We start from the raw sequence: 7,090 nt of genomic DNA on the forward strand, positions 1-7,090 counted from the left end.
GCCGTTTTCCAGTTCCAGTTTCCGGGGGACGGCGACTAACCTCCAGCCTGAAGAAAATGGTTCGGCCTTAATCCGGCTAGATGAATATGAACTAAACCAGCCGCAATGATTCTTGAAACACTTTGGGAAAGGAACTTTTGAGAGCATTGGCCAAATGCTGCACCTTACAGTAAGTACTATGAGATTCAGCAGGAACTGGTCAACTGAAGTTACGAAAATTTATCCCCAGATGCTGAGTGGTCGAAATGTCTGTATGGTAAAACAGTCTTGGAGGGTCTAAGATATGGGACTCAGACTAGCGAGAACAGGACAAGAGTCATTGGCAAAGCAGGGAGAAACTGGGGTTTCAAAAGGTTCTGTGCATGAAGTCGGAAGTGACGGATCCTCACTAATCAGTGAAGTTTTTCTATAGCAGAAAAAGGTGGTCCCGTAATTTTAAAAACTTCAACAATGTATACAAATATTAATTGTATTGGACGAAACAGGAGATTCTAAGACTGTGCAGTATGAGAGGCTCTAGGATAAGAAATGTTCACCTGTTGTTTTAAAATAACTTATTTATTGTACTATGTACCAGAGTTTTAACCACCCGTGGTCTAGGGATATCGTCTTTGATTCATGATCTACATGTCCCCGGTCCCGGGTTTGAAACATGCCACTGGTTACATTTCGATTAATAATCAGTATCGGTGGCGGAAGACTTCCGGCGTAAGAAGTCATCCTCATTCTACCAACGGCAAAGGAGTGGGCAGATGTTCAGGGCACCCTCTTGTCCTTGGGATGGTAAACTGCCCCTAAAGCCGTAAGAATCAGCAATTATGAATGGCATGAGGCTGCAGAAGGCAATGGAAACCACTGCATTAAAGATACGAAACATGTATGCACAGCATATTTGGCCTGTAATTTAAAAAGTGTCATGATGATCGATTATAGCTCCATCGGCAAAAGATTTCGGAATAGTCACCCATTGGGATCTTTGAAAGGCGACTGCCAAGGAAGAGGTGACCATCAGAAAAGATTAAATAACTAAAGAAAGGATAACGTTCAACGAGTCGGAGGGTGGAATGATAGAAGCTTAAACATGGTAGAGAAGCTAGAAAATCTAAAAAGGGAAACGAAAAGGCTCAATCTAGATATGGTAGGAGCCAGTGAACTGAAGTGAAAAGAATACAAGGATTTCTGGTCATATTATTTTTTAGTATAGGGTAATATCAACAGCAGCAGAAAATGGTATAACGGGAGTAGGATTTGTTATGAATAGGAGGGTAGGGCAGAGTGTGTGTGTTACTGTGAACAGTTCAGTGAAAAGGTTGTTCTTATCAGAAACTAAACTAAACTCCGTCCGAACAGGGTTTGAAAGGCCCAACGGTACCGACCGGCCAACGTGTCATCCTGAGCCTACAGGCGTCACTGGATGCGGATATGGAGGGCATGTGCTCAGCACACCGCTCTCCTTGTCGTATGTCATTTTACGAGACAGGAGCCGCTACTTCTCAGTCAAGTAGCTCCTCAGTTTGAATCACAAGGGCTGAGGGCCTCCCGCTTGCCAACAGCGCTCGGCAGACCGGATGGTCACCCGTCCAAGTGCCAGCCCAGCCCGACAGCGGACAACCTCGGTGATCTGAGGGGTGTTACCACTGTGGCAAGGCCGTTGGCCGTTATCAGAATCGACAGCAACATAACACCGACAATCATAGCTCAGGTATACCTGTCGAGGTCGCAAGCTGGAGACGAAAGGATAGAGGAAGTATATGATGGATCTTGGGAATACAGTACGTAAAGGGGATGAAAATCTAATGATCACAGGCGACTGGAATGCAGTTATAATGGAAGGAGTAGAATGATACGTTACAGGAGAACATGGGCTTGGGATGGTGAATGAGAGAGGAGAAAGACTGAGTTCTGTAACAAAATTTCAGCTGGTAATAGCGAATACTTTGTTCGTGAAACACTAGGGGAGGCGGTATTCTTGGAAAAGGCCTGGTGGTATTGGAAGATTTGAGGTAGAATACATCTTCGTCAGACAGAGATTCCGAAATCAGATATTGGATTGTAAGGCGTGCCCAGGAACGTATACAGACTTACATCACAAGGTAGTAGTGATGAAAAGTAAGCTGAAGTTTAAGACATTTGTCAGGAAGAATCAATAACAAAAAAGTGGAATGCGGAAGTACTAAAGAACAACAAGATACGCTTGAAGTTCTCCAAGGCTATAGATATAGCAATAGGAAATAGCTCAGTAGAAAGTACACTTGACGGGGAATAGACATCTCTAAGGAAGTCAATCACTGAAGTTGGAAAGGAAAACATAGGTACAAAGAAGGTAACTATGAAGAAACCATGGGTAACAGAAATACTTCAGTTAATCGATGAAAGAAGGAAATACAAAAATGTTCAGAGAAATTGAGAAATACAGAAATACAAGTTGCTGAGGAATGAAAGTAACAGGAAGTGCAGGGAAGTTAAGACGAAATAGCTGCATGAAAAATGTGAAGAAATCGAAAAGGAAATGACTTAGTATATAGAAAAGTCAAACAACTTTCGGTGAAATCAAAAGCAAAGGGGGTAACATTAAGAGTGCAAAAGGAACCTCACTGTTAAATTCAGAGGAGAGGGTGGATAGGTGAAAAGAGTACATCGAAGGCCTCTATGCGGGGGACGATTTGCCTGATGCGATAGAAGAAGAGACAGGAGTCGATGTAGAAGAGATGGGGGTATATTATTAGAATCAAAATTTAAAAGAGCTTTGGGGAACTTAAGATCAAATAAAGTAGAAGGGCTAGATAATATTCCATCAGAATTTCTAAAATCGTTGGAGGAAGTGGCAACAAGACAACTATTTACGTTGGTCTGTAGAACGCACGAGTTTGGAGACATACAGTCTGACTTCCGGAAAAATATCCACACAATTCCGGAGACTGCAAGCGCTGACGAGTACGAGAATTATCGCACAATCAACAGCCCATGCATCGACGTTCCTTACAGTAATAATATACAGAATAAGGGAAAAGACAACTTTAGAAAAGGTAAAGGCACCAGAGAGGCCATTCTGCTATTGATAATGGAAGCAAGGCTAAAGAAAAATCAAGACACGTTCCTGGGACTTGTCGACCAAGAATAAGCGTTCTCAGGAAAACAGGGGTAAGTTATGGGGACAACGGGTAATATACAATGTGTACAAGAGCCAAGAGGGAATAATAAACGTGTACGACCAAGAACGAAGTACCCGGATAAAAATGGCGTGAAGCAGGGATGTAGTCTTTCGCCCTACTGTTCAATCTGTACATCAAGAAGCAATGCTGGAAATAAAAGAAAGATTCAGGAGTGGAATCAAAATCAAAGTGAAAGGAAATCAGTGATACGATCCGCTGATGACACTGCTAACCAGAGTGGAAGAGAAGAAGAATTACAAGATTTGCTGAATGGAATGAACAGTTTAATGAGTATAGAACATGGATTGAGAGTAAGATGAAGAAAGGTGAAAGTAATGAGAAGTAGCAGAAATGAGAACAGCGATGAATTTAACATCATGATTTATGGTCACGAAGTAGATGAAGTTACGGAATTCTGCTACCTAAGCAGCAAAATAACCAATGACGGACGAGCAAGGAGCACATCAGAAGCAGACCAGCACTGGCAAAACGTGCATTCATGGCCAAGAGAAGTCTGCTAGTATCAAACATAGGCCTTAATTTGAGGAAAAAATTTCTGAGAATGTAGTTTGGAACATAGACACTGTGGGGTAGCGAATCATGGACCGTGGGAAAACCGGAAGAGATTAGAGTTGAAACATTTGAAGTTTGGTGCTGTAGACAAATGTTGAAAATTAGGTGAATTGATATGGTAAGGAATGAGGAAGTTCTGCGCAAAATAGGGGAGAAAAGGAACATCTGGAAAATACTGGCAAGGAGAAGGGACAGGGTGATAGGACATACGTTAAGACATCAGGAAATTACTTCCACGCTCCTAGAGGGAGCCGTAGAGGGCAAAAAGGAAGAAAAAAATACCATAAACTGATAATTTCAAAACTACAACTTGCTGAAATCTCTTCTACTTCAAAGCAACGCGCTAATTTTCTTTCATTCTCAAACCACAACACTTGAGATCTGAATTTTTGCAATAAATTTTTAAATAAACAAAATCTCCAGAACTCTCAACTTTCAAAGGTTTCATAACTTTTAAAAATTCTTTTAGTAACACTTAAGAATAAATTTTTAAAAAAACAAGATATTCAAAATTTTTGCAACAGAGTTAAACCTTATGAAAAAGAAGCAACGAAATGACAAGTAGGTCAGTTCCGTCCACGGTAAGTAGAAATAACGTACCTTGTTTGCAAAAGGGACCCAGTTTGTGTGGTACCTTCGCTTGAGATCCCACTTCTATGGCTTCCAGTTTGCACTTATACCAACTTCAGTAATACAACTTCAGCATATCGCAACAGTTCCTGAAAAACAACTATTAAGCACTTACAGAAACCAGCCAATGATAATAAAATATTTTTAAGCTTGTACCACCAGGGTTTGGAGTAATTAGAACAATTCCAGCTACGAATTTAAGTTACCAGGAATATTTATTATTTAACAAGAGAAGGCGCTAGACGGGTTAATTAGTGGAGAGTGGTTGGTGAAGCTGACGTGATGCAACCCATATCCCCGTGCATACAAGGCATGCTCTTCCGTTATTATCAACAACAAACTTTCACTAACTACAAAAAATTTAAGTTTACCTATTTCGAAAGAGATTAGAAGGACACGTGTCCCGCGAACTTCACTAGGACCATGTTTTCAAGTGAACCGTGGATTTTCAAAGTCACATTCTTCTTTGTCGAGTGACTTTATCAGGGTGATAGATGTGGGAAAAAAGTATAACAGATTAATACCAAAGATATTTGTGCACGTGAGAGCTAAAATTGTGAAATATCGCTCAAAAATTTACATCAGATTTCAGTATGGTTTCGACGTGTTACATACCATTGTTTTATTATATTCTGCGAAGTTCATTGTAGTATATACGTCCCACTAAATACAAGTTATGTACAAACCAGTAGAATTGCTGAGGAACGTAGTGACGTCTAAGAAATGCCTGTGATATACAGGGTGTTACAAAAAGGTACGGCCAAACTTTCAGGAAACATTCCTCACACACAAATAAAGAAAAGATGTTATGTGGACATGTGCCCGGAAACGCTTAATTTCCATGTTAGAGCTCATTTTAGTTTCGTCAGCATGTACTGTACTTCCTCGATTCACCACAATGATTTCATACGGGATACTCTACCTGCGCTGCTAGAACATGTGCCTTTACAAGTACGACACAACATGTGGTTCATGCACGATGGAGCTCCTGCACATTTCAGTCGAAGTGTTCATACACTTCTCAACAACAGATTCGGTGACCGATGGATTGGTAGAGGCGGACCAATTCCATGGCCTCCACGCTCTCCTGACCTCAACCCTCTTGACTTTCATTTATGGGGGCATTTGAAAGCTCTTGTCTACGCAACCCCGGTACCAAATGTAGAGACTCTTCGTGTCGTATTGTGGACGATTGTGATACAATACGCCATTCTCTAGGGTTGCATCAGCGCATCAGGGATTCCATGCGACGGAGGGTGGATGCATGTATCCTCGCTAACGGAGGACATTTTGAACATTTCCTATAACAAAGTGTTTGAAGTCACGCTGGTACGTTCTGTTGCTGTGTGTTTCCATTCCATGATTAATGTGATTTGAAGAGAAGTAATAAAATGAGCTCTAACATGGAAAGCAAGCGTTTCCGGACACATGTCCACATAACATATTTTCTTTCTTTGTGTGTGATGAATGTTTCCTGAAAGTTTGGCCGTACCTTTTTGTAACACCCTGTATAAGAAAACACATTTAGTTACTTCAGACGTTCTTAGAATTGACAAGTTCGTAATGTTATCTAATTGTCGTGAAACAAACGCACTGTTGGCTACAAACACACGCTGCTCCATTTTATCTTTCACAGCCATCTCTATATCCACCCCAAAATCAGTATTATTTTTCAGCAAATTTCTAAAGCCCCTCGCTAGGTGGTAAAACCCAACACATACGGTATACAGATGTCCCAATGCCCAAACCAGCTTTTTGCGTTAGTGGGAGGCTTATCTCCCATATATGAGGAAAAGGTTAACATATCCTGCAGAATGGAGCTTCTTTCACGGCGAGTGACAGTCTCAAGTCACTTCACCAAAGCGGGATATCACACGCTTTGGAAACATTTGTCGGAGATATTCATGCTATTGCGTGCTGTATGAGTTACTGCATCATTTTCTCAGACAAACAAAACCCTTGCTTATTAACGTATGCAGTCCTTCATCAGCTATTGTTGGAGGAGCAGTAGTTCTCGGTAAATCATTGCAAAAACGGCAGTGCAGTTGACGACACTGTTTGACTGTCAGAGTCTCTCAGGTTTTGAACCACTTGCTATTTACACTGATGAACGTCGCCAGAGTTACTTTTCGCGGAACATTATGGAGAAAATAAAGAGAACTGGCTCTTACTTCTGGCTACAGAGCGATTCTACTGCCGCCAACATACAATTCGAGTAAATATCACGATGACAAGATAAGAGAATGAACTCATGCTGAGCCACATAGGCATTTGCTTTTTCCCTCGCTACATTTGCGAGTCGAACGGGGAGGGGTTCTACTATTAGTGGTGCAATGGAGCCTCTGGCTTACCCCATATTGTGGGTTACCGAGTATGTATGTAAGTGTACGAGGACTTGCTGAAAGTAATGCCTCCGAATTATGTAAAAACTCTTACACCTTTTTAAATAAAACCAAAATTATTAACATTCTACATCTTAATTCTCCCCGTGTACGTATTTCTATCTCAGCATTATCACCTTGGAGACGAACATTTTTCTCTAAACGAGACACCAGTTCGTTGACACCGTCATTGTGGAATGTTTTATCTTGTCGACGGCACCGCTGCATGACCGTTTCGGCACTATCAAAGTGAAGTCCTCTAAGGTCTTCTTTCAGTTTCGGAAGAGATGAAAATCGAATGGGGCCAAGTCGGGACCGTGTGAAGGATGATACATCACACTGAAAATTTTTGTT

This window comes from Schistocerca nitens, chromosome 2, assembly GCF_023898315.1.
Source record: "Schistocerca nitens isolate TAMUIC-IGC-003100 chromosome 2, iqSchNite1.1, whole genome shotgun sequence".
NCBI lineage: Eukaryota > Metazoa > Arthropoda > Insecta > Orthoptera > Acrididae > Schistocerca > Schistocerca nitens.